The following is an 11,419-nucleotide window of genomic DNA, read 5'->3' as shown; positions in this document are numbered from 1 at the left end:
TTGTTCCAAGTTTAATTCAGCGTGAAATTGGTTCGTGTTACTTACCGCGGGCGGGCATGTGTTCGTGTGACGTCTGCGTGTGGTGCGACTTTGGTTCGGGTGATTGGTACGATTCGTAGTTGTAAATTAAAAATCGAAAAAAGTGAAGTAATGAAGGAACTACAACCCCGACTCTAAAGTGAAACTTGCTGTTGCTTTAAAATGAAGTAGAAAAATAAGATGTTACTTAAAATCTTTAATTTAGGCGATTATTTTGCTTAAGCTTTGATTCTATTTTTCACTACAAAATTCCAAACATTTTTTTTGGAATTTTGCGGATGGTTTCTTTGCAAATTTAATTATGAGGTTGTTGAAGAGGGAGACCTCAAGCACGTCCGACTGCAAACTGTCGCATTTGAGACTCCGAGTAAATCTCAATCAAGCGCCATTAAGCAAGCTGGCACATTGATAGCTCCTCAATTTCTGTATAATTAATGCATCTTCAGCATCTTCTACATATACTCTGTATTTGGTAGAATCCACTTTACTAAGGCGTAAGAAACGAGAACTCTTAGGCATGTGAAACTTTCAGCACAATGTGACTCTCCAAGCCATTTAGACAGCTTCGAAGAATAAATGAAATCCTCAAGTTTGGTCAAAATGGGTTCTGTTTTTTATGCCGATAATTTTATGCCATTTGCGACTTGAACGAAATGTCAACAAAATGGATTCCACGGCTTCAATTGCACATCTCCACCCGTGTACGCCAATTTTCGATGACCCGGTGCAGCATTTCGGGTGGAACTTCGGCTATATGTAGTGTTTTCGAGCTTTTTGACCGTTGCTGGTTGATTGGCGTAAACCAATGAGTTAACATATGTCTTTACTGGCGTTGATACCGATTACGCGGTTCTGTGAAGGATGGAGTCATATGTAAGCAGAGTTCTCTGAGCGCCATTCATTTGGAAGTGACCAGAAACGAATCTTTTACATATGCCTCAAGCAACGCACGACTTCCGGTCTTAGATCAAGTATGCTCTGGGTAGCCTAAGAACATCCGTTTGAAGGCGAGGTAAAGTGAGAAGACGAAACACCATTAATGAAAAGGACGCAATAGCTTCGGACGAGTTAACATCTTTGTAGACGATACTCCATGGGTGTTAAATCGCATGATATTGGTGAGTATTTGACGGAGCCATTTCCCGAAGTTAACGAGATCAAATCCAGCATAAAAGTCGGTTAATATCCTGTTATAACGCTCGCTATTGACGATAATGGGATTTCCTTCCTCATTTCGATAGAAATGAAGCCCAATGGGAGCACCATCAAACAGTAAATTTTGGGTGATGCAATTACGTTTCCTGAACCACATGAGGATTTCATTCACTCCATTCGCAACAATTTTCTTTGTTGCCAGAAATGAGCTTAATCTGAGATGATGATTTTTCGATGTAACCTAGGCGTCCAAGTACGAAAGTGAAACGTTACACTATGAAATAGAGAACTTATTGACAAAATTTGACACAAATCAGTAAACAAACGTTACCGCCACGGGCTGTAAAATCACGTCATCCCTATTATTAAACACAGAATAACCAACATAGTTCTGGATCTCTTAATCAGTATGCAGTTATACCGAGTGATTCAAGTAGAAGTACTTTTTTCAACGGATCACGCGTGAGTTGTGTCGGCTGTCATGTTATTTTTATTAAGTATTGTTCGGCATTTCATCATGGAAAGACTAACCCCTGAACAAAAATTACAAATCGTTCAACTTTATTACAAAAATTCACGTTCTGCAAGGAAGGAATGTAAGGAATGTGTTTCGCGCGCTTCGCTCAACTATTCGTCAAAATAATCGGCCTACTGGGCGTTCTATTTGCAACACCATCACCCAACTTGCGACTCAGTATTCATTATTGGATAATATTCGACCGAATAGACAACGTCCAGCACGCTTGAAGATAGTAGAGAGCGTCCACGAGGACCATGGAGAGTCGATTCTGAACTGCTATTTCATCCAGGAAAAACAACGGCTTGGTGTGGTTTTTGTGTCGATGGAATGTCCATATTTCTTCAATAATGTTCCCGGTGAGAACGTAACACGTGACTGGTCACACTGGTAGACTTTTGCTGTGCGAATATGTAAAGTCTATGCGGACAATCCCGCATCGATTCAGGCTTTGGAGCAAAACACCATGTGTGTCATTCGCCAGTTACCAGTTGAAATGTCAACGAGTCTTCGAGTCATCGAAAATTGGATTCAATAGATGGTACATCTGAGACGTAACCGCGATCAACATTTGAAAGAAATAATCTTTCGAAAGACAATAAACATTTCCCACTAGATTTGAAGTTTATGTGTTTTTGCTTTAAAAAAGTAGGGAATCTCGAAATGGATCACCCTTTATCAGAACCGTAACCTTTCCTTCTCATATGGAAACTTTAAATAGTTTTTCAGGACCTTGAGAATTGTTCGTATATAAATCGTTTGGTATGATTGTTGTCCGTTGGTCCCAATATAAGTACTCGAATACAAATATTTCCTAAATTAAAAGATCTGATAGCAACCCTATGACAGCAGCAAAAAGACCTGCAACTTTTAATAGCCTTTCATTAAATTAGTCCTATAAGAGGTAAAAATATTAAATTTTGTGTCCACGTCAAACTCATTTCCAATATTCGCTTACTTTATGAAAGAAAATTGGAATTGAATACTACAACAAACACTGTCTAGCCACTTTGCATAACAACTTGTTTAATTGTTGGCAGCCGAACAGCGGCAGACGCCTCATTTACCGCCGCTCCGAGTTAGCTGCCACAAACATTGGAACAGAACACCGATATCAATAAATAACCGACACCTGTTTTGTGTTGTCGGCAGTCGTTTACCGCCGCCGAACGTAAATTACGGTAAATGTCTGCGACAGCGGCAATACGGATATTTGCGGCAACCGGTAGCAGACGGCGACACACGGCAGGGCCGCGCCAATGGAAGCGCCCACGCCCACCGCGAAGCACTAGAACATTACACCGGCAATAATGATAATAATAACGGCGGCAATAAAAGCAACAACAATGCAAACAACTACAAGCAAGCAAATGACAACGATGGCAAATAATTGCTACGTGCAACATCAAGCAGATACACCAACAAATAGATAAAACGACGATAATAACAAACAACAACAAATAAATAAATGAGCCACTAACGAAATTGCGCCGCGCGGTGCCGTTGTGGGTGCGCGGTGTTGGCTCCTGGCGACCAAGTGAAGAGCGCGTCACACCGGTCGCGGTGTCAACGGTGGCGGCTGCGAATGATTATATTAGCAATAGTAGTACCTTGCCGCCATGCCACAGCCCAGCGCGCCTCACACCGCACACTGGCGCGCAACCCAACGCGCAAGCACACGCGCTAATATTTGTGTTTGTGTGTGTGTGGCTGTGTTGCTGTCGCGGCATCACAAAATTAATGTTGCTTCTTGGTCGCGTTTCGCGGCTTTCATAATGCGCCGCGCGGCGGCAATACGCGTTTTCCGCGTTCGCGCTTCGCGGTGTCTCTGCTGGTTGGGCCGCCGTGCGCGCGCAAATGTCATGAAAAAGTCATAAAAGAGAATTATGCGCTTTCGCATTGCCAGCGACGCGGCCAATAGCCAACAGTCATCAACTAGCAGTAACAACCGCTAGCCGCCAGTTATGCCACCAGCATCTTCTGCGCTTCGGGGCCTTGCTTGTGGCCGCAGCATATTTTACTCACCATTTTCGCATTCACCTTCCGTTTCCGCCGGCGTTTTTTCCACTTTTTCTCTTAATGTGTAATGTGTTTCGCATTGGCTTCTTTCCCGCTTTGCTGGCAGTCACTACGCCCCCGTACTCAAGGCGGCCAACTGGCCTGCCTTTGGCAGATGACCAACGCGGCATAGAAATTATAAAAATTAACCGCGAAATGTTCTAATTACAGAAACACGTCCGTCCACATGACCGTTGCTTCGCTGGCTTACTAGCATGTTTACTCCCATCTGCATGCCTTTGCTAGTCGCACAGCTCACAGCTTTGGCGGTGAAGGGTGTTGGCGCTGCGCCTGTTTGATGTATGACCCGGGGAGTGCTTTATTTGTCCGCCAAATATTACGCGGCTTTCATTATAATTACCAGATTAACTGTTGTGTACTGCTTAATGTGCGCTGAGCTTAAAAAATCTCCGTTAAAATGAGTTGAATGGAAAGTAGAATTTGTACCGTAATTTTAAAGTTGAAGCTTTGAAATACATCTGAACGAATTTATTTTATTTAAGCTTTAAGGTGTTATATAATATTTAAAAGCTTATGATCTAGTTAAGTTATATTTAATTTTTTTGGTAATAAACAGGTGTCTTTTTTTTTGGAGGGGGAATTGAAAGATATCGTTATTTTTCGGACAGCATTCACGATTCATATTGGTCGCTGGAGCGGATGTCGATCTTCTCGTCCCACCACTAAACAGCTTTCTGTGTGGCACCATTTTTCTTCCTACACATAGAGGCGTCGCTTGCTTTTCTAACGTGCCTCACTACGACCTCCGCCCATCGATCTACATATGTATGTTTTCCTCAAATGTTAGATTCCCATCTAAAAGAGTTTGAAGAGTTCGCCGTCTAGAGTTTATATTTTCCATCCTTTTCTTTGTACAGATTTAGTGGGCATACTGCTTCGATTTTAAAGATAATGGCATGATGCTCACTGTGTGTATATAGTTTGCACACTTGCCAAATTTTTGTCCGCGCCAGATAGCTGCTAGCGAAGGTTATATCGATAAGAGAGCCGCGTCCGTTCTTCTCGAAGGTATTCTGTTTTCCGGTGTTCAGTATCACCGTGTCTAATACTTTTAGTAGAACATTTCTACACCTATTTGTACAGATGCCGCCACATTAAACAAAATTTCTCTGACCAGTTCGTCCAGAATTTTATAAAAATCCCTCTGCGATAAGCTTGGCGGTACGTAACAGCTATAGAAGTTGATCCCACAGATTTTCTAATAGCAGTTTTTCTTGAAATGATAATACCGGTTTCGTGTTTTTCTGCCCTTTTTGTTACATGCTCTATAACACTGGTTTTTATTGCATGACTTCGCCAAGCGTCTAGTTTCTACACACTTGACACAGCACCGGCTCCCATCATCTGATCAGTATAACACGTATTTCTAAAATGACCTTGTGAGCTAGAACTTTTGATCTATGCATATTCCCCAGCCCATTATTTATTTCGGTCTTGAAGACCCCGGTATTCTTCATGTAGACCTCTTTCAGCTCTAATGGAATTGGCCTTTGGGCGTCTTTCTGATCTTTGACACATTTTTCTCTAGTTTCTGCAAAGTATCATTTTTCCTGACAGTCTTTAGGATGTCACTATATGACATTTCGCCAGTTTTTTCTATTGCATCGGGTCGAGGTTCCGACTTATAACAGGTGTATATTTTTAATTTTGTATTAATTATTTATTGCTAAACGAATTGAAAGCCTTGGAGCTTCCGCAAGTCGCTAAGCATATAAAAAGTTACCGTAGCTAGGGCTGAATTTATTTAAAAAATATATTTTTTTAATTATTCGATGCACTACTTATTGGCTAAATTAATGTAAAAAATAATATTGCCACCTGTTGTTAAAAAAATTAAATAAATAAATATTAAAACAAAAAGCATCGAATATAATATGTAAATAGAAATGTTGTATGAAGTGTTGCCACCTTTTCAAAATTATACGGGATAAAATTAATAAAAAAAAGGAACACTATAACATTTTTTGGGTGTACCCATAATATGATTGCCGTTTGTTTAAAAAAAAATTTAGAAAAAAAAATTGAAACGTATAATGTTGCCACCCAATTTGGTATTTTAAGAAAAAAAATTGGTTACCTCCATAAATGTGAAAATAAGAAATATCACAAAAGTACCATAGCAATCAAAGTTCACTTTCAATTGAGAAATATTGTGTGAAATGTTGCCACCTATCAATAATTAGAAGTTCTAATTTCGAAATTAGAATTTACAATTTAAAACGCTACTAAATTCTTGAGAAGGAGCTGAAACTGTAAATGTTTACTGTGTTGTCATCTATTTTTAAAATTTTATGTACTTAAATTTTTTTTTAAGTTTGCTTACTATTGAAAATATTTCGGAGCATAGTTGCCATCTGTTTGGAATTTTCAATTTGAGTAAATTTATATATTACAGATATGAACTAAGTCTTTCATATTATCTCTTGAATATGATAATCCATATTAGGAACAAACCATTTTGTAATATCTGAAAAATTCCATTGTGGATTGTTGTAACAAAGAGAGATCTCTTGTCTTGCCTATTCAGGATTTTCTGCTAATCAACCGACCAAGTCCAATTGATTTTTTATCTATAAGTTGTTGGGACTTTAATTCAAAGAAAAAAATTGGAACTATTTTTTTAGGTTACACAACCGAAATATCAAATGTAACCGTTACTTTGCAACACAGGCACAATATTTTTTTATAGAAAAGCAGCAAAAAAGCAGATTATGTTTTTCCAATATTTTTGTGACGTCAAACAACTCCGTTATTAGCATCATATTGGCGTTTATTTTAGATTTTGCTATCTCTGAAATTATAAAGTGGGTGCTTAAGGAGTTCCAAAGTGCGTAAACAACAAGCGAAGTCAGCAGATCCAATTCGAAGCGTTGTACCGAAACTCCGTAACCATCTCGTGTGCTCGCGAGCGGTCGCGCTGCCTAATTCAGGATAATCAAGTGCCAATGACAGAAGACAAATAAGAGTGTCTTAGCAACAAAATTCCAAGCCAAACTGAAAGAAAAGTAATAACGCGAAATGCCAACGACAACAATAACATCAGCAATGCCAACAACAACAAAATGCTGTGCATCTTGAGTGTCGCGAGTGATATTGGCGGAAACAGCGATAAATTGACAATGGCGCCACTAGCTGATTGCAGCAACAACAATTGACAACTTCCACAATCGTCAATGCGAACTCGGCATACAATAACAACAACAAGAGCGAAAGTGGAAATAACACACATTCTGGCGAAATATTCCGCGGTTATGAGCAACTAAGCGCCTGCCACATGCTGCCAAAAATGTCAGGCACTCCGACACACACACACACATAAACACACAGTTATATGCGTTTATAAACAGGAGTCAACACATCGTCATTTTCAACTTTGATATTCCTGTTGACTGAAAATTACCAAACCGCAAAATGCTAAAAATGCGACCAAAGTGCTACCGGTGCCATCGAGAATAACTTGTCAGCTGCCACCGCTGCCGCCGTAGTCGCTACGTTGCACGTCTCGCTGGGTCACTCACACCGAAAGTGGCAAAGAAAAAAATGAAGGAATGCAAAAATTGTTGCTGTCAACCGAGTACCACATTTGCTGCATAATAGGGTTGTTGTACTATTATTGTTGTTGTTGTTGACAAAAGACAAAACGAAAGTTGTTTCCATATTTTGAATACAAATTGCTTTATTTGCTCAACGCGCACTACTCAACCGTAATTTTCAGCGAAGCAACGGTTCATCAGGACGACTGATGCGCCAACACGCACACATACATACATACTTAGCCAATCGCATACACACACACTCACTCACACGCGCTCTGAAAAATATGAAATGAAAATTTTTGCATGCCAAAATGAGGGCGTGCTGTTATTATGCACCCCTCCCCCCACCGCCATTGTGCCACACTGTTGTTGTTGTTGTTGCGCTTTGACAATTTCTCTCAAGCAGCATGTTTTAAATAACGGTTTGATGTAAGTGAGTGTGTGTGTGATTTAAATGGTGTTTGCGTTCGTGGTTCACTGGCGCTCAGTCACTCGGCTGGTTTTGTGGCCTCAGAAGAGGCAGGTACATATGTAGCAGCGATTGAAAAAAATTCTGCATATTTGACGTTTCATTTGCGTCAGTGTGTTTAGGAATGTATATTCTAAGGTTTCAGAAGAATAATTTTTATGTTGGTCCCAGGTCTAAGGTAGAACCAGCCGTTTTCAACGCTAATACCAACTGATAATGAAACCGTAATCTTAAGAGCACATAAAACCCCAATTTTTTCCGAAAATTATACTTTCTAATATTACATAATAATATCTGCATTCCAATTCCTCATCTTTACTGTTATTTCAAAAAAATGTTCACCATGAACCACTCTGTGCTTCAACCCTCACAGGTAACCACGTGAGTTTGCGTGCAAAATACACAAGTCGATTCATGTTCACTCACACATAAGCTCGCATATTCGCACACCGACCGCTTTTGTGTCCTGCTTTGCTGTGGCAGTCAGCGCCGATTGCTCCCCAGTGACTTAACGGTTCATTTTACATACAGCTTTTAAGCTGTTTACTGCTGTACCCCGCCACGCCTCTCTCTCCTCTAACATAACTCTCCAATTTGTATTTTTTAAAGCGCTACCTTCAACCGTTCACCCCTCTCACTCCCCGCCCGCTGCGCTGCTCTTTTGGTCGTAACAATAAAAATTCCATAATACTTGTCATGTAAATAAATCACTGTGTTTGTAGTTAATATGACGTCAGCTTGTAATATTTTCTTGCCAAATCCCAGACACACTCTCCCACACACACACACACACCCCAACAAATACCAGCGTTCGCAAAGCATTATGAAATCCGCATAAAGGTAAAACTGTCAGCTGCTTCTCAATTTTTGCAAATTTTTTAATGTGGCATCTCTGGCATGTGGCATGTTGCTGGTGTTGTTGGCTGTTTGTTGTTTTGCGAGTAGAAAGCAAATCGGTTTGTTATTTGTCATGATGGATGACGTTAAGCCCCCGCAAAGGTATTCAAAAAAGGTATGCTCGTGTGTTGTTGTTGTTGCTTGTATGTATGTATGTATGCATGTGTGCGTAAGATGGTATTTCGTGTGATTTATTTGATTAGGCGCAATTTGACAGCGACGGTGAAAAATAATAATCGATTTAGCATATCAAATTGCGAGTGGAGACAAATTTGACAGCGTCTTCTGTGCTAATGATTGCCAATTGTTGTTGTTACGGTGAAAAATTAAAGCCTAGTAAAGAGGGGATTTATATTTCATGAGTAATTTTAATAGAAGCTTATAATGACTGGCTGGTTGCATTGCTCATTATTTACCTGAATTAAGATTGGTGTGTCCGGGATATATTTTTATTTAATAAAATACTCCGTTTTAACTTCTTCATATGTTCTTTCCTTGGCTTTGAAATGGTGAAATGTAATTCCTCTAAATTAGCAAGCATTTAGCATATTTTAAATTATCAATTTGTAGTTGAGTTCCAAGTTCCTTGTTTCTAAATTATTCCCAGATCATGAAGTCGCCTTAAAATGGTTTGGCGCGTGACTCTCAATGACGCTGTAAGTTTTTCTTGCGTTTGATACAGATGCTCATCGAGAAACTGTCTCCAATTCACCGTCTTCGATTGCTTGGCCTTTCTTTACGCTTACGGTCGTTAATATCGAAATCGCCGTCTGTGAACCAAACACAGCACGTTGTTGCGCTTGTGGCAGCACCTCCGTTGACTTTTTGGAAGGAAGAAAATCCACACTTTCCGCAAATGACGATTATTTGGCAAAAAAATCAGAAATATTCGCACAATCAAAAGTACATGACACATCAACAAAGTGGAAGCGCAATAGCTTTTTCCAATGTCTAGGTCAAGACAGACGGTTACCACTAACTGCAAGAGCTATCTATTTACAACCAGCAGTAACTTAGTTGTACACCTAATATGTAAAATATAGATGTCGAGACTAATGATATTCAATGCTTCGTGAAGTGGAAATCCTAAAATAGTTCTGGGGAATCAATATCTGCTGACTGGAAACAGGTTTCAGACAAGGCGATTCCCTATCGCGCGACTGCTGCTGAATAAAATAATGGTGTATGCTCATGATATTGATATTATTGGCCTCAACATCCACCCCGTGAGTTCTATGAAAATAATCCGTCTCTGAAAGTATTCGACGCAGTACCCGCCTTGTTGTTAATTCGGCTATAACCGCGTAAGTAATGTACGCCATTAAAGCAGAAGAAACTAATGAGATTCAATGCTCCGTGAAGTGGAAATTATAAAAGAATTCTTGGGAATCAATAACTGCAGACTGGAAACAGATTGGAGTTCGTTGGTCATCATGGACCATTGTCTGTTGTAGTGCATTTCCATGACTCTCTCTCGAAGATCAGCCTCAAAATCTTATCTAACCTATCCTCAACTAATTTTAAATTAACTAGAGGTAAATTCCTAAGATTAATTGGGAGATTGATAATGAAAAAGCCTTAAAACAATTTTAAGTAACGCTGCCGAGTTGGCAGTTCTTGGCACGATGAACATCAGAGACCAATATGGTTAACGGCCGCGAGATCGCGATCAATTGCTATCAGAAATAGACATTTTATTGACTTCGTGGCTTCTTTTCTTTCTATGAAACTTTCTAAAGCTCAAATGACCATTTGACTAGAAACATTTAAAAGGCTTTCTGAACTGGTTCCTTTATCATTCAGACACATTTAAACATGTATTACATGACAAATCGGAAGTATAAATGTTTTCGTTTGAGCTTTTCTAGCAATTATTCTAAGTGTTTATACGTGCTGCGACGACACTTTGCGAAAAACTCCGAAATGAATGTTTCGTCTCATGAAAACTCATTGATATCACTTTGCCAATAAAATCTTCGATTCACATCAGTAAAATCACCGCAATGCCGCAACTTGAAATGCCGCGCTCACCGCCAAACGCTGCTTTGACGACAACTTTCCAATAAAAACGTCGAAGCAAATGGATACTTGGGAAACTTTTCAAATCCGAAATTTCTAAAATTGCCTAAAAGTGTGTGTGCCGTCGCCGGCGCTACACCATATTCGTAGTATGAATGGTATTCTTAATTGGAAAACTTTGAATAGTGGTAAAACCAAAGAAAAGTGGCCAGGCGGACCGAGCAAAGCGCAGCGGGCAGAGCAACGTGGCAAGAAGAAGAGACCGGCGACAGGAGCCGCCACAAACGGCATGCGATGGATACACGCATATAAAGTAGCGGCAGAACGGTTTTAAGCAAAATGGCAGTGGAGTGAAGCTGCAGCAGTGGCAGTGGCGGTGGCAGAGGCGGCAACACACCGCAATGATGCAACGTAGAAACCGGAAAAGTCCATTACGGCCAAAGTGAAAATTCAACAGGAAGCGGCAAGCGAGCAAATGGCATGAAATCGTTTGCAGCAACAACAACGGCTTGATTGCAACATTGCAACAACATTCCAACAACACGCCGTCACTGTGGTGGCCGATGTGAACACCGAACAAGAACAAGAACATCACTTGCATTAGTATTAGTTAGTCTAAGTTGGTGTTGTTGTTGCGTTAAAAGTTTATTTTGTTGCTGTTATTAACGCCGTTGCTGTACAATTGCACGGTATTTCATTTGATTTGCA

Source organism: Bactrocera tryoni, chromosome 1 (genome assembly GCF_016617805.1).
Source record: "Bactrocera tryoni isolate S06 chromosome 1, CSIRO_BtryS06_freeze2, whole genome shotgun sequence".
NCBI lineage: Eukaryota > Metazoa > Arthropoda > Insecta > Diptera > Tephritidae > Bactrocera > Bactrocera tryoni.
The sequence above is the reverse complement of the archived record's forward strand: the minus strand, read 5'-3'. Positions refer to the sequence as shown.